This window comes from Oncorhynchus nerka, linkage group LG18 (genome assembly GCF_034236695.1).
Source record: "Oncorhynchus nerka isolate Pitt River linkage group LG18, Oner_Uvic_2.0, whole genome shotgun sequence".
Classification (NCBI taxonomy): domain Eukaryota; kingdom Metazoa; phylum Chordata; class Actinopteri; order Salmoniformes; family Salmonidae; genus Oncorhynchus; species Oncorhynchus nerka.
The window spans coordinates 46,685,521-46,703,539 of NC_088413.1; the positions used below are offsets into that span (position 1 = coordinate 46,685,521).

General features: G+C 42.2%; 1 long non-coding RNA gene across 2 annotated transcripts in view; it reads right to left on the reverse strand.

Annotated features, from left to right (window-relative positions):
* Positions 1 to 1,027: 1,027 nt before the first annotated feature.
* The window catches only part of LOC135561887 (uncharacterized), a 33,222-nt gene continuing 16,230 nt past the window's right edge, over positions 1,028 to 18,019 (reverse strand). The window contains exons 2-3 of one of the 2 annotated variants that reach the window (XR_010459742.1): positions 5,927 to 5,971; positions 1,028 to 5,542 (exon numbers count right to left, since the gene is read on the reverse strand). This is a non-coding gene — a long non-coding RNA (uncharacterized LOC135561887). Of the gene's footprint in view, positions 5,972 to 18,019 lie in introns of both variants that reach the window. The other variant, XR_010459741.1, reaches the window with a different exon arrangement.

Consider the following 18,019-nt stretch of genomic DNA (forward strand, 5'->3'; position numbering starts at 1 on the left):
CTCTATTTCTGTGTTTTGTCGCTGGCGCTGTAGTCGAACGAAACAATAACATTTTTGTTATTATTCTTTTTTTTAAGCTCGTTTGAATTGAAAGAGGTAGCTATGGGTTGAGGCTTTGCCATACATGCTAAGTTAGACCAAATGCTCCACTTATGGAAGCGCAACATGGTTATCAGCGAAGATGACTGGAGATATAGACTATCCTACTAGCATACAGTCACTGCTCTGCCTGTCCCGTCTTTTCCATCTGCCTTGCTCTGCTTGCTCCACACACCTGTTCTTGTGAGTTTTTTGCTTTATTCTGACTTTTTCCTCCACCGTTCACATAGTTGACATTGGTCATGTCCGAATACCAGTACTTGCTTTCTTAATAGTAAGCATTTTGGGTATGCAAAAATAGAACGTTTTACACAAGTTTTTAATTTGATCACTCTTTTGCTGCGGAGAATTTTTCTGCACAGCATGAACTGCAAATGTGTCGTGTATTCGAGGTTTAAAGAAATCTTTCCCTAACAAAAAATCCATTCATTGTAATACATATATAATACATATAATAATTTACATTTCCTGTTGCTGTCGGATTTTTGTCCTGCTGTAGCAAACTGGTTCAAATGAAGATCCTAAATCTGTGAAAGACATTTTTTTTTAAATGTTTGCTTTAAATGCCAGGATGTTAATCTAGTAGAATTCGCTGCACACTATTGAAGAAGAGAATCATCACCCACATTGACAACAGTTGATAATCAGAAAAGGTGATGCACTCTACCAGAATTAATGAATGGTGGGAATCAATGCAATTGTGCATTAGATGACATTCTCAGTATGGATGAGTCTAGTATTTATTTATGTAATTAATTTGTTTATTTGGATCTCCATTAACTTTTGCAGAACCAGCAGCTACTCTTCCTGGGGTCCACAACAAAAACACAAACATGACAAGTAATAATACACTAATAGACTGATAGACAAGGAAAGTCACACAAATTTAAAATACTATGATATACTGTAAAAAAAACACAAACAAATATAGCTTGCCAAATCAAATACATTTTTATTTGTCAAATGTGCCGATTATAACAGGTGTAACCATTACTGTGAAATGCTTACTTACAAGCCCTTAACCAACAATGCAGTTACAAACAACGGTGAAAACACACAAAATAGCACAATTGGTTAGGAGCCTGTAAAACGGCAGCCATCTCATCCGGCGCCATTATATTATAATGTGTGACTCTGGGTGTTTCTGGGTGTGTTTGTGTGTGTGTCCCCTCACAGTCCCCGCCGTTCCATGAGTTGCTTTTAATCCGTTTTTTAAAATGTAATTTTGCTGTTTGCTTGAGTAATGATTGCATGGAAGGGAGTTCCATGACTTTGTATACAACTGTGCATTGCAGTGAATTCATTTTGGACTCGGGGACTGTGAGGAGACTCCTGGTGGAATGTCTTGTGGGGTATGTATGGCTGTCTGAGCTGAATGTTGAATGTTATTTGATTATGCAGACAATATGGAATTATCGTTACAGTAATATTTCTCATAAAAACTAGAAGAGAAGCAGTTAATTGCTTGTCAACCCTCAACCAGGAAACACTGGCGTGCATGTTGTTGATGTTAATTCTGTATTTGCAGTTAAGGGTAAGGCATGCTGCTCTGTTTTGAGCTGGCTGCAGATTTTCTAGGTCTTTCTATGCTGCAGTTTTTATAACAGACATACCCCTCCCCATTTGAACCAAATACAATGCTTTTAGTTTTAGATGTATTTAAGACCAGTTTATTCTTAATCACCCATTCTGATACGGACTGTAACACCTTATTTAGAATTTCAGTGAGCTCACTGGCATTGGGTGCTGCCATGTAGAGTGTGGTATCATCTGCTTACATAGTTATTCTAGCTTTGTGTAAGACCAGTGGTAAATCATTTGTAAAAAATATAGAAGAGTAACGGCACAAGGCAACTGCCTTGAGGGACACCGCATGGTACATTTCTGATGTTAGAGAAGCTTCCATTAAATAACACTCTCTGGGTTCTACTGGATAAATAACTCTCCAACCATGTGATGGCAGGTGATATAAAGCCATAGCAAGTTAGCTTTTTCAATTACAATTTATGATCAATAACATCAAAGGCTGCACTGAAATCTAAAGATACAGCTCCAACTATCATCTTATTATCCATTTATTTTAATTAACTAATCACCAATTAACCAATCACCAATATAAGGAATTTCCATCTGAGTCAGTGGTGTACAAGTTGAGTGCCCTTCTCTATATGCATGCTGAAAGTCAGTAGTTAACTTGTTCTCTGAAAGATAGTGTGGTACTACTTATATTTTTTTACAACTTTTACTTTTACTTCACTACATTCCTAAAGAAAATAATGCAGGTTTTACTCCTTACATTTTCACTGACACCCAAAAGTTCTAGTTACATTTTGAATGCTTAACAGGACAGGAACATTTTCTAATTCACACACTTGTCAAGAGAACATCCCTGGTCATTCCTAATGCTTCTGATTTGTCAGACTCACTAAACACAAATGCTTAGTTTTGTAAATGATCTCTGAGTGTGCCCCCTGCTACCCATAAGAAAAGAAAAGAAAATCGTGCCGTCTGGTTTGCCTAATATCAGGAATTTAAAATGATTTATACTTTTACTTTCGATTCTTAAGTACATTTTAAACCAAATACTTTTAGACTTGAACTCAAGTGGTATTTTATTTGAATCATTTTCTATTAAGATATTTTTACTTTTACTCAAGTATGACAATTTGATACTTTTTCCACCACTGTTTGGTAATATCATTTCTTATTTTTGTTAAGTTTAGTCATTTTTCAATTTACAGTACGTCAACCAATCAACTGAGCAGCCTGACTTGTTTGCCACCTAATTTCTTTGAACATGTTCCAATTCATCACCAGTATGTTGATATTTGTTGTTTTACTGCATTCATTTTGACTAAACAAAACATTTCAAAATATTATGTAGTATGATTAGTACATAGTACTTAGTTTTAGTAAGTCGTATGCAAGATAGATTTTGGATGTTGTGTGTGTAATGCAATCACTTCCCGCTTATCTTTTTGGTCATCTTTTGGGGCTTATCTGTTAATGTGCTTCTCAAACAGGGGTTGCCAAATCAATGCAATTTGTTCTGCTATTGTAAAAACAATGGAAGGGATTTCCTTTTGCCTTTTCTTTTCCGATTTTTTTGTTGTTGCAGGGGAAACAAATGAAGAATGTCCATTATCTTACATTTGATAGCTTTAATACTAAGCATACAAGGCAGGCTAAATATTTCCCACTCATCAACCTCCGTTCAGTTGGGCACCCACTATTTTATGCGGGTAGTTGCAGAGACATTTTTCAAATGATACTGTTTCTCCAAAGCATTAGCTGGTGGCAAAGCAGCACATATCAGAATATGCAGGTAGATTTATCGAAGCAGACAGTCGTATAGCCACCCCACCCCACCACCACAACCCCTCTCCCGTCATGTAATGAAGGAAATATACAAGCTGAGTGGTCAGAGAGGCTCTGCTAGTTAATGACAGTGGATATCTCTCAGACGGGGCTTGAAATATTTGCTCAAGAGACTCGCCGAAGGTTTCAATCTCCTTCGAATCCATTTATATGTTTGCGGACTGATTTATGGCCTTATTTTAACTGTCTTCTACATGCAAATGCAGGGGGCTGCTAAGAAATATACATAATGTGATTCTCAGGGTCATTCCTCCAGCCTGTCAGGGGGGATTGGAGCCAGGGGGAAAGAGGGATAGAGGGAGCCAAAGTGAGAGGAGGGACGGAAGGATCGAGGGAGCCAGAGTTAAAGGAGGGATGGAGGTATGGAGGAAACCAAGGAGAGAGGAGGGTGGAGGGAGCCAGAGGTAAAGGAGGGATGGCAAAAACAAAAGAGAGGAGGGTGGAGGGAGCTAGGGGGATGGAAGTAAGCAAGGGGAGAGGAGGGATGGAGGGGTAGAGGGACAGAGAGAGATAGGGAATATCCCTTACCCGAAGGCTGGAGGTGGCCATACAGATAACACAGTGGTCTAGTTCTCTGGCCATTCTGCATCTTAAAGAGCTTCTTCTCATTTAAGACTAGGGAAATATTCATTATCCCCATCAACAACCTCCCACCATTATTGGATGTAGGCCTACAGTCTTTGGTGAATGTTCGTACTTATTGATTGATGCCAGTTGTAAGGCACTCTCCGACTGCAGTATACATACACCAAGTGTACAAAACATATGAATGTAACATCAAGCTGTTTCAACATGCTCATATGAAGTAGCGTGTGTATGATGAGTACGTGTAGCCACACGTACAGTATATACATTCAAATATTGGACAGCGATTTTAGAATTTGTTCTATTGTGTAGGTTATGGGTCTAAGTAATGTATAAAGCAATGATTGATCTGAGTAATAGCAACCTCCTTCAATTTAATTCTGGTCAGAGGATTTCCTATTTCCTATATCTAAAAATGAATCAGTCTTATACAAGATTCAGGTTAAACAACTCCAAAAACATGTGTCTGTTTTGATATAATAATAAGTCTTGCTTAGGGTTGCTCTTTGTGGCCCTGGCATACTGTACAGATGTAGGATCTTAATTTGTTTTAAAAGGCTTCTAAAGTTTCCACTTTAAAATGTCAGACTTGATTTGCCTTAAAGAAAAATGCATCAACCCCCACAAAAAAAACTCCATGAATTTAAATATGCATAATAGTTCACATTTCCTATTGCTGTAGGTTAATTTTCCTGCTGTAGCAAACCGGCTCAAATTAAGATCCTACATCTGTAGGTCTTAAAACAGACAGGAGCTACCAACCGATTTTAAAATGGTTCCAGCCAATGCAATTGTGAATGGTATACCCTGACGTGTGAGGGCCAAGTTTATTAAAGAGATCTGTCATTGTAGGTACTCCCACTGTTGCCCAGCGTGGACATGACAAAGTAGATTAATCAATTAAGGTGGTGAAATTACAATAGGTGTGAGATTAGACTGCTTTTATATATTTTTTTCATTATTTCACACATATTTCAAATGATGGTAGTTCTTAATGAGATTGTCCAGGCATGATAAAATATTGACACTGTAAAGCCCCAGTAGCATTGTTGATGACGAGGCCTGTATTTTCCAGCAGGGGGGGTGGACAGTATAGAAAGCACCCCTCCCAAATACAATGCATACATTCACATACCTTTCACATGGTGATTTCACTATTTTCCCCCAAAAATGCAAGCATTTAGGTATCAGGGATCAAGGTCAGAATCAGATGCAGACTGTCGAACTAACACTGTTTATTGTAGCAAACAGGATGCAGACAAAAACAGGTCAAGGCAGGCAGGGGTCGAAAATCCAGGGTAAGGCAGATGTATAGGATGGCAGGCGGACTCAGGGTCAAGGACAGGCAGGGTTCAATAATCCAGAGGTGGAGCAAAGGTACAGCACGGCAGGCAGGTTCAGGGTCAGGCAGAGAGGTCAGGCGGGCGGGTACAGGGTCAGGACAGCAAAGGTCAAAACCAGGAGGACTAGCAAAGAGAGGCTGGGAAAAGAAACAGGAAAAACGCTGGTAATCTTGAACGAACAAGATGAACTGGCAACAAACAGACAGAGAACACATGTATAAATACACAGGGGATAATTGAGAAAACTGGCAACACCTGGAAGGGGTGGAGACAAGCACAAGGACAGGTGAAACAGATCAGGGTGTGACAGTACCCACCCCCCCTCTAAGGACACCACCTGGTGTTCCACCTGGGCGGATAACTGGTTGACTGGGGTGCCAGCGGTGAAAGTCGGCAATGAGGGCCGGGTCCAAGATGTCTTTAGCGGGTACCCAGCACTTCTCCTCCGGGCCATAACCCTCCCAGTCAACCAGGTACTGGAAACCCCTGCCCCATGGTCGAACCCTCAGGAGGTGTCTCACCGTGTACACTGGCTTGCCTTCGATGACACGGAGGGAAGGATTGGCCTAGAAACAGAAGGAAAGGGGCAGTCAGACATGGTTTTGACTCTGACACAGAAAAGGCAGGAAGAATACAGAGGGTACAGGGCAACAGAGGAAAAACAGCAGAGGTGCTGATGATCTTGGAGCGGGGGGGACAGGTCTCGGCTTCTGGGGGTATACCGCAGCCCTATAGTGACGTGCCAGTGCCTCAGACTTGACATTCTCGGATACCGGTCGGTGCTGCAGTAGTGGAGTGGCCCGGGCCTTACTGAATCCCTCCCGGAAGTCCTGGTACTCTGCGGAGCTGGCGGAGAGGTCTGGGGCAATTTCCAAGCCCCCAGGAAGACGTCCCGGGGCAGGCAGAGCTGACTTCAGGCAGTGAGTGTGGCAGGACGGGCTCCAGCCCACGATGGCACCAGTAGCCCAGTCAATGAAAATAAGAATTAATTCTTAACTGACTAGTTAAATAAAGTTTTTTATTTTTTATTATGGATTGTGTCGCTCTAACATCCATGGGAATGGTGAGGGGTTGAGTGGCGATGTCCAGCTCGGACGCCAGGGTAACGTCCATGAGACTCACATCGGCCCCCGAGTCGATGAGTACCTGGAGAGACTTGGACTGGTCACCCCACAGCAGGGTGGGATAAAGAGGGGGGTGAGTAATTAATCTTCAGACTCCCAGTGTACTAACTCCAATAAATGAGCTATCTCTCCTGAAGGGACAAGTAGACACAAAATGTCCGGCAGTACCGCAATACAGACAACTTTGGGTCTCAAGTCTGCGTGTGCGTTCGACTGGAGACAGCCAGACCCTACCGAGTTGCCTTTGGCTCGGGAAGAGGTGAATCGGCAGTCTCCGGAGGCTCTTGGAGGGACTCGGTAAGCTCGGATCCTCTCAGAGACGTAGACGCCGGGGACTTCCGGAGTTTATCAGCTGCAAGGTGGGATACCTGAGTGAGCAATTGGGACTGCAATCAAACCTCTTCTCCCTCCTACATTCCCATAGCCGACCATCAATCTGGATGCTTAAAATGATGAGTGAGTCGAGATCCGTCGGTAGTTTCGGGCTGCCAGCTCATCCTTTACCTCCTCTGATAATTCATGCAGGAACATGTTGAACAGCACTTCCGGGATCCAGGTACCCTCCGCTGCTATTGTGTGGAACTCCACATAGTCTGCCACACTGAGGGTGTTCTGCAAGAGCTCAAGTAACTTCCAGGCAGCCTCTCACCCGGATACATTGAGCCTCAAACACCTTTCTCACCTCCGCCATGAATATCTCCAGACTAAGGCAGATGGTGGATTGTTACTCCCATACCACCGTGGCCCAGGCGAGTGCCCTCCTGGACATCAGCGTAATAATATACTCCCTCTTTGAGCGGTCCAAGTGGATCGAAGAAGGCTGCAGCTCGAAAATGAGGGAGCACTGGGAAAGAAAGGCCCGGCAGGTTCTGGAATCTCCATCAGAGCGCTCCGGGGAAGGTAAGCGGGGTTACCATTGTGGTCGGCTGCCTAGTAGGCAACCCACGGACTTGCTCCTGCAACATGTCCAATGCTCGGTCATGACGATCAACGTGGCCTGGAACCCCTCCATCATGCCGCGAAGCAACTCCTCGTGCCTACCAATGGTGGCTCCCTGGGAGGAGATGGCTTTGTGGAGCTGGTCCAAGTCTGCTGGGTCAGTCATGGCCAGTTCGTACTATCAGGGATCATGGTAAGACCCAGATGCAGACTGTCGAAGTAACACTGTTTTTTGTAGCAAACAGGGGCAGACAAAGACAGGTCAAGGCAGGCAGGGGTCGAAAATTCAGGGTAAGGCAGATGTACAGGATGGCAGGCGGACTCAGGGTCAGGCAGAGAGGTCAGGCGGGCGGGTACAGGGTCAGGACAGGCAAAGGTCAAAACCGGGAGGACTAGCAAAGAGAGGCTGGGAAACTAAAGGAGCTGACAAGACAGAGAACACAGGTATACACAGGGGATAATTGGGAAGATGGGCGACACCTGGAGGGGGATGGAGACAAGGACAAGGACAGGTGAAACAGATCAGGGCGTGACACTAGGAACTTATTTGTTACTGTCACTGTAAAACATGTACAATATCATACTGTAGTATGGCTCATTCAGATGAAAAATTAGTACTGGTGGGGGAAAGGTGCTGAGTCCGGCTCCACAAGGGAGCTAAAGGTGGCTTAGCCACTTCAGTTCAAGTTTTAGTTTTATGTCCCTATGATAGAGTGATAGGTTAGCCCAAAATAGTTGAGTGACAGGTTGGCACCAAAATAAATCGGTATCTCTGCTGCGCTGTATCAGCACAATTGACAGGGTGCTCCGTGATGTGTGTGATGTGTGTAGGGGGGCTATGGAAAGCCACTGGGCGGTTAAGTATGACCCTTTGGGTTTCCATAAGAAAACAGGAAAAAACACTTCTCAACTCTCACTTCTGTTGTAGTGAATAACGTTATACACCTCTGCCTGAAATATTTTATGTTGATTTATAAGGGTGGGGTCAAGTTTATCGTTGCAGCTGCTTCACTCTTAGCTAGCTGTATAAAGCGTTAGTGTTATTAGCCTTAGCCTATTTAGCTAGCTCAAACCAGCTAATCTGCCATGATGGATGTCAGAAATTGGCTTTGCCAAGGTACCCAAACAAGCTAGACGGAGAGTGATGAACAGCAGCAGCATCAAACCACGAGGCCTCTGCCAAGCCCAGCCGTGATGATGCTGCCGAGCTCCAGTTAGCTCCATGTGCAGAGCCTACCACCCTTCCACAAGCGCCGCCAGGATAATGTCTCCACACAGCAGCCTCCACCTCCAACTGTTCCTGATGATCTTGGAACAGATGAGCCAGCTAGGGTTAGCCTAGAATCCTACCCTAGCTGCAGGTTTTCTGTCCAAAAAGGTTAATTTAATAGCAACTGTTTCATAGAACGAGAGTGGCTGTAATACTCGGTTACTGCAGCTGCAGCATTTAGTTTCCCATGTCAAATGTTCTGTGTTGGGTCCAAAGCTAACGCAGACAATTCCTTCACCCAAGCTAGGTATTCTAACTGGAAGACTGCTATTTAGTTTATTAGTAAATATTTTCTTAACTCTATTTTCTTAAAACTGCATTGTTGGTTAAGGGCTCGTAAGTAAGCATTTCACGGTAAGGTCTAAACCTGAAGTATTCGGAACGATTCTCTGGGCCTCTCTCCGCTATGTCTACCGTGCCTACTAAACTAAACTGAAACATGGACTGACTTTTGGGGTGTCCACAGCTACATGCGAGAACTCATTTTCCACCTTGACAAACGTGTTCAGTCAGCACAGAAGAAGCATGCTACGCCCGAGGAAAGCTCAACTGATCAAGGAAGCTACAACTCTTATGAAAAGGTACGATTGGAACATTCTAGCTGGTTGTTTTTTAAAATCAAAATCTTGCTTTTAGTGTTCAGGGCGCTGTCCATGGTGCTGATAGGGCGCAGAGAGATTTTGTGGTTATTGTAGTATAGCGTGATATATAAGCAGAATTCAGTATAATTTCAATGCACTGACCCAAATGACGCCCCTGGGTATAGCTACATATTGGTATGGCTCATTATAGAAATATTTAGGCTACATTCTATTATGGTTTTCTTTGTAGCGTCTTGGTTTTCGTTACTGTAAATGGAACTGTACGTATTGGAAACATGTTTATGGTAGGCTGGCATTACCTAATTGAGTACAAGGGTCAAATTTGATTCACAGATGTGTGTTGTGCCATATCACAACGTGTTGCTGAACTCATGAGTGAGCGGTATGATATTCCATCTTTGAGGAGGGCCTGTACAGGCCTATTTATTTGGCGAGACAGCTGTGCATAGCTGCATCTCACTGTAGCAGGCCGTAGGCTATGTTTAGGTTATTTGGATCTACATTCTCCTTTTATTTGCTGTGATTGTTCATCGTTAATGAAACTAGCCTAAATATAGATTGTGTCATGCCTTTATCAATATTATATTTTGTTTACTAGGCCTACTACTTGGTACCACTGTTTTGTTCTGTTCACGTCCTCATTCGCAGTTGTGTCGGTATTCTATTCTAAACTGTTATTCAGTATTTTTGTTTGCATGCATGAATACCTAGGCAACTACTTTCAGCATTTAGTTTGCATTATTTTGGAAAGACAGCTGTGTTTACAGCGAAATTTACATAGGCTGTTTGTGATAGGTGAATTTTATCTATCTTGTATATTCATTACCAAAATGGCCTAGCTGTGTACAGCGCTGTCCATTGTGCTGATACAGCGCAGCAGAGATAGACTGCAGATTTCAAAAGCACTCAATGATCTCAGAGTCTCTGCATTTGAACTTTTTTATTGTGGCATAGCATGATTATTAGCAGAATTCAATATAATTCCAATTCAAGAACCCTCCAAAATGTAGCCCCCTCGCCGATTTCAACTGCCCAATTAGTCACTTTATCTTGGCGCCAGGTCTGGAAGGTGCTCTGTAGTCCTTACAGTAGTGTGCAGCACACTACTACCCACACTACAGTAACTACTCCGCTGAACCTCCACTGGGTTTATGATTCGGAGAGATCCGAAGTCTATTCTCAGACCACTGGTTTGACCCCGAGACACAGTCAGCCCACTACGCCTCCATGCTTAATTGGAGAATCTTAAAGTAAATCTGTGTTTTTAGCCCTTCCCCTGTTCCTTTGAGAAATCAACTATTCCATTCACTGCATAAATTTTCAGGTTTCACTGGCGCGACACTCAGAGGTGTTGAATTTTTTATGACAAAATCGGTCTAATAATTGTTGAACAGATGTAAGTGTTGGAGAGTGGGCTCCGTCAGACCTAATGAAGCCGAATTAGCATGTTAACCCTAGAAATGCCTTGGAATGGAGAAAACGAAAGGGAGAAAAAAGAGAAACAGAGAAGAATGGAGCAATGGGAGAAATGTAGTGAGCATGTCAGGGTTGGTGATTGAAATTTACTCCTGGTTGGGATTAATTAATAAGGAGGGTGTGTAATGCATGGACTGGGAGGGACCAGACGAGCACTGGGACTCCGTTCACTATTGGAATGGGATATATCTTCTCTGAGCCATACATGACCTCCCCTATGTGGTACAATAGATACTCATGTATTTGTATATTAATATACTGTACATATTGCTCACTGTGCCCATATTATACAGTACTTGTATAGTTGACCTACTGTACAGTATGGTAATGTGAAGTCCTGAGTCAAATGTTAAATCTTAAATATCTGATATTTTGACAGTTAAAACTCAATAGAATGGTTTGGGTCAATTACACTTCAGTTTAGTAAATTCGGGAGTAAACAGAAATTACAATTCCAATGCTCCTTTTTAAAAAAAAATGTACTTACTGAAATGACTGAATTGAATCAATTGACAACCCTCCTGCCTTATAGATGGTTTATGGTAAGCAATGCTCACATGGTGGTGTTGTTGAATTTGTCATACCACATTTTCAATTGACGAGAAAGAGCTTTGTGACAACTAGTCCATACATGTGACAAACCCTCGTCTCCCATTCATATATACAGAGCATTTGGAAAGTATTCAGACCCCTTGATTTTTTCCCACATTTTTTTTTAATGTTACAGCCTTATTCTAAAATGGATTAAAAAAAAAATTCTCATCAATCTACACACAATACCCCGTAATGACAAAAACAACAGGTTTTTAGAAATTTTTGCAAATGTATAAAATAAACTAAACAGAAATACCTTATTTACATAATTATTCAGACCCTTTACTATGAGTCTTGAAATTGAGCTCAGGTGCATCACATTTCAATGTATCATCCTTGAGATGTTTCTACAACATGATTTGAGTCCACTTGTGGTAAATTCAATTGATTGGACATGATTTGGAAAGGCATCCACCTGTCTATATAAGGTCTCACAGTTGACAGTGCATGTCAGAGCAAAAATCAAGCCATGAGGTCGAAAGAATTGTCCGTAGAGCTCCGAGACAAGATTGTGTCGAGGCACAGATCTGGGAAAGGGAACACAGTGGCCTCCATCATTACTACATTGAAGAAGTTTGGAACCACCAAGACTCTTCATAGAGCTGGCTACCCCAAACTGAGCAATCGGGAGTGAAGGGCCTTGGTCAGGGAGGTGACCAAGAACCTGATGGTCACTCTGACAGTGCTCCAGAGCTCCTTTGTGGAGATGGGAGAAACTTCCAGAAGGACAACCATCTCTGCAGAACTCCACCAATGTGGCCTTTATGGTAGAGTTGCCAGACGGACGCCACTCCTCAGTAAAAGGCAAATGACAGCTCTCTCAGTCCATGAGAAATAAGATTCTCTGGTCTGATGAAACCAAGATTGAAGTCTTTGGCTTGAATGCCAAGCGTCACGTCTGGATGAAACCTGTCACCATCCCTACGGTGAAGCATGGTGGTGGCAGAATCATGCTGTGGGGATGTTTTTCAGTGGTAGAAACTGGGAGACTAATCAGGATCGAGGGAAAGATGAACGGAGCAAAGTACAGAGAGATCCTTGATGAAAACCTGCTCCAGAGCGCTCAGGACCTCAGACGGGGTTAAGGTTCATCTACCAACAGGTCAACGACACTAAGCACACAGCCAAGATAATGTATGAGTGGCAACAGGACAAGTCGCTGAATGTCCTTGAGTGGCCCAGCCAGAGCTTGGACTTGAACATGATCAAACATCTATGGAGAGACCTGAAAGTAGCTGTGCTGCGATGCTCCCCATCCAACCTGACATACCCAAGAAGACTCAAGGCTGTAATCACTGCGAAAGGTGCTTCAACAAAGTACTGAGTAAAGGGTCTGAATACTTATGTAAATGTGATATTTCAGTTTAGTATTTTTAATACATTTGCAAAAATGTCTAAAGACCTGTTTTTGCTTTGTCATGGTGGGGTATTGTGGGTAGATTGATGAGGGGGGAAAAAACAATTTAATACATTTAGGAATAATGTTGTAACGTAACAAAATGTGGGAAAAGTCAATGGGTCTGAGTACTTGCACTATACACACTGTAGTGTACTGACATTTCAAGTCTAATTCACGATGAAGTATTTTTTAAATCAGTAGTTGCCACAAAGTGCTTTAGAGATGCACAGCCTAAAATCCCAAAGAGCAAGCAATGCGGAGGCAGAAGCACAGTGGCTAGGAAAAAGTCCTCTTCTGGCTCTACCAGTGTAAGATAAAAACATAAATCCAAGTAACACCGCAGTGGCCATTGGTAGCCTTGTAAGCCCCATGTCAACCAAAGACAGGAAATATTCCGTATTAATATTAACTAATTGATCACTCAGATAATGAGATCAAGGTTCATCTCAAGCTCAGGGCATCTTGACTAATGTCTATGGTTCCTCCCAAAATGCATTATTTCCCCTTATAATATAGTGCACTACTTTTGACCAGGACCCATAGTGGGTCTGGTCAAAAGTAATGCACTATATAGGAAATAGGGTACCATTTGGGATGCAACCTATGAGGGAATCATGAAGCAGTGAGACTAAAACATGTTATTCTATTTCGTGTTTTTCACAACATCCACGAGGCCGGGTCTCAGTCAGTCAGATTCTGATTTAAATAAACAAGTGTCTGAGTCTCTAGCCAGGCTGAAAATGGATGGTGTGTACACATTTTACACTCAATACCGCTCTCCAGTGAGTAACTGGCACCCCCCTCCCCTTTCCAGACATGGTGAATAATTTAACACTGACCCACGCTTGAGTGGATGGGCCTGAAGTTTGACCTCAAGATTTATTTTAACCACAAGCTCAAAGTAAACGAGCTGGAGCACTCTACACGGCTTGGAAACTTTGCGTGTCCCTCATGTTTATGCAATGTTCAACATAACCCTCCTCCCTCTCTCTCTCTCTCTCCCTCTCCCCTTTCATCTATCCCCTCACTTCGCCCGTCGCCTGCCCCAGCATCCCAGATCTAAACTAGTTTAGTTCCCACCCTGGCATTGCATGTTGTTGTGGAGTTCTGACGCCTTCTTCACATCTCAAAGCTTCTTCCTTCATATCTGTCAAGTGCTCCTGATCTTAAATGGTGAGTAGGGTTGCAAAATTCCCAGGTTTTCCAGAAATTCTAGTGAAGGATTCCGGATTTCCAGTAATTAATCTCTCCTGATTCCGTGAAATTTCCAGCCAGGATTTCTGAAGAAACTGGACATTTTGGGAAGTGATGGGAATTTTGCAACCCTAGTCGTGGGTCAAAGACCAAAATAATGAACCTCCTGTCATTATAGGTAGTGTCATGATAGGTAGGGCCCAGAGTTTTGCCTGACTACATGACCTGACCAGGAAAAACTGGCCCTATAGTACACTATAAAATTTTCTTGGTCAGATCACACGTTCAGCAGAAACTCCTGTCCTTAATGATGTGTAATGTCAGGGTCAAAGGTCATGGACAAGATGAAAGTTCAGAGTTCCGGCCTGCTATTAGAAATTGGGACCTGTGTGCACGTAGTTGGCCATCAATCGTGCCTGTGGCCCTGTGTGTGAAGGATCACACAACCATTTGTTTCTGTCCTGTGGAAGCCTCCTTCTGTCACTTGATGAAGCTCTTTAATAAAGCTCCATTAATACTTTGCAAGGCAGTATGATATAAATTCAATAGCAGTTAATTACATATGCCCCTGAATAATTCAGAGTCCCAAAATAAATTCATAATAAATAATCACATTCACCGCCCACCGAAGTTGCATTGCATATGATACAGCGAAGAGATGGGGACCCCTGATTCAAATGGTGCCGTCTTTTTGTGTTTGCGCCTCCCACGGAATACACAATCAATCGTGATGAGGCTAATCATTCCACTCTCTCACTGTATTAGACGCATCAGGCCATCAAGACAGCCCAGCCACTAACCAATTTGCCATTCCAATATTATGCGGCGACGTTGTGACATCATATCAATATTTAAAATATTTTTTATGCATGTATTCCGGCTTGTCCGACTTCATTAAGGCCATTCCTCATCCCTCAGGCTGGGACAGATTCCCTCTGGAATACTGGGATAGGATGAAGGTCTGGAAGAGATGCCGCTGCACAGGCTCGGAATATCGGCTCGGCAATACTGTATGCTATTATCTGTGTCCATTACAGACAGAAGCATGGGAGTGCACACATACAATACCTATAGAAAGTCAAAGCTCCCTTGAACTTTTCGCATTTTGCTGCCTTAAAATTATATCACAAAATGGGATTTCATTAAATGTTTTCCTACATTTCTACACAACCTACTCCACATTTTCAAAATGATAGCAAGTTATCAAAAATGTTCCCCCACAAAATGAAAAAGACTGAAATATCTTAATTGTGTAAGTCTCCACCCCCTGAGTTATTGATTGGTGGAAGCACCTTTGGCAGCCATTACAGCTTGTTTTCATTAAGATTTGCACAACTCTTAAGACAACTCTTAAGTGCCTTCAGAAAGTATTCATACCCCTAGACTTAAATTTTTAAAAATCTCACCCATCTACTGTACCCCATAAAGACAAAGTGAAAACATGTTTTTAGAAATGTTTGCAAAAGTATTGAAAATTAAAATACAGAAATATCTAAGTTGCATAAGTATTCACACACCTGAGTCAATCATTTGTAGATGCACCTTTGGCAACGATTACAGCTGTGAGTCTTTCTGGGTAAGCCTCTAAGAGCTTCCCACCCCTGGATTGTGCAATATTTGCCCATTATTTATTGGTATTGGTAGTTGATCATTTCTAGACAACCATTTTCAGGTCTTGCCAGAGATATTCAAGCCGATTTAAATCAAAACTGTAACTCAGCCACTCAGGAACATTCACTGTCTTCTTGGTAAACAACTCCAGTGTAGATTTTGCCTTGTGTTTTAGGTTATTGTCCTGCTGAAATGTGAATTAATCTCTCAGTGTCTGGTGGAAAGCAGACTGAACCAGGTGTTCCTCTAAGATTTTGCCTTTGCTTAGCTTACATTTACATTTACATTACATTTAAGTCATTTAGCAGACGCTCTTATCCAGAGCGACTTACAAATTGGTGCTTTCACCTTATGACATCCAGTGGAACAGCCACTTTACAATAGTGCATCTAGGTCTTTTAAGGGGGGGGGGGAGGGGGGGGAGAGTAGTTAGCTCCATTCCATTTATTTTTTATCCTGAAAAACTCCCCAGTTGTTGACGATTACAAGCATACCCATAACATGATGCAGCCATCAATATGCTTGAAAATATGAAGAGTGGTACTCAGTAATGTGTTGTATTGAATTTGCCCCAAACATAACACTTGTATTTAGCATAAAAAAATTAATTGAATTGCACATTATTTGCAGTTTTACTTTAGTGCGTTGTTGCAAACATGATGCATGTTATAGAATATTTGTATTCTGTACAAGCTTCCTTATTTTCACTCTGTCATTTAGGTTAGTATTGTGGAGTAACTACAATATTGTTGATCCATTCTCAGTTTTCTCCTGTCACAGCCATTAAACTATTTTAAAGTCACCATTGGCTTCATAGTGAAATTCCTAAGTGGTTTCCTTCACCTCCGACAACTTATTTAGGAAGGACACCTGTATCTTTTTGCTAACTGGGAGTATTGATACACCAATGAATAAATTCAATGTCTGCTCTTTATTTATTTTGACCAATCTACCAATAGGTGCCCTTCTTTGCGAGGCATTGGAAAACCTCCGTGGTCTTTGAATTTGAATCTGTTTTAGAAACTCATTGCTTGACTGAGGGACCTTAATAATTGTACAATGCATTCGGGAAAGTATTCAAATCCCTTGAATTTTTCCACATTTAGTTACGTTACAGCCTTTTTCTAAAATGGATTAAATACAAACATTTCCTCATCAATCTACACACAATACCACATGATGACAAAGCGAAAACAGGTATTTAGACATTTTTGCAAATGTGAAAAACGAACAAAACCGAAATACCTTATTTACGTAAGTATTCTGACCCTTTGCTATGAGACTCGAAATTGAGCTCAGGTGCGTCCTGTTTCCATTGATCATCCTTGAGATGTTTCTACAACTTTAGACCGCAAACTCTCCTTCCAGACTCACATTAAGCATCTCCAATCCAAAATTAAATATAGAATCGGCTTCCTATTTTGCAACAAAGCCTCCTTCATTCATGCTGCCAAACATACCCTCGTAAAACTGACTATCCTACCGATCCTTGACTTTGGTGATGTCATTTGTAAAATAGCCTCCAACACTCTACTCAGCAAACTGGATGTAGTCTATCACAGTGCCATCTGTTTTGTCGCCAAAGCCCCATATACTACCCACCACTGCGACCTGTATGCTCTCGTTGGCTGGCCCTCACTACATATTCGTCGCCAAACCCACTGGCTCCAGGTTGTATATAAGTCTTTGCTAGGTAAAGCTTCACCTTATCTCAGCTCACTGGTCACCAGAGCAACACCCACCAGTAGCACGCGATCCAGCAGGTGTAAATGTAAATATTTCACTGGTCATCCCCAAAGCCAACAGTTACTTTGTCCGCCTTTCCTTCCAGTTCTCTGCTGCCAATGACTGGAATGAATTGCACAAATCACTGAAGCTGGAGTCCTATATCTCCCTCTCTAACTTTAAGAATCAGCTGTCAGAGCGGTTTACCGATCACTGTACCTATACACAGCCAATCTGTAAATAGCACACCCAACTACCTCATCCCCATATTGTTATTTATCCTCTTGCTCTTTTGCACCCCAGTATCTCTACTTGCGCATCATCATCTGCACATCTATCACCCCAGTGTTAATCCTAAATTATAATTACTTCACCGCTATGGCATATTTATTGCCTTACCTCCCTACTCTTCTACATTTGCACACACTGTACATCACTTTTTCTATTGTGTTATTGACTATACATTTGTTTATGTGTAACTCTGTGTTGTTGTTGTCGCACTGCTTTGCAGTTGTAAATGAGATCTTGTTCTCAACTGGCCTACATGGTTATATGAAGGTGAAAATAAATAAATAAATAAATATTGGGAGTCCACCTGTGGTAAATTTGACCATGAGGTCGAAGGAAATGTCTTAGTGTGCCCGGACATGATTCTGTTGAGTCACAGACCTGGGGAAGGG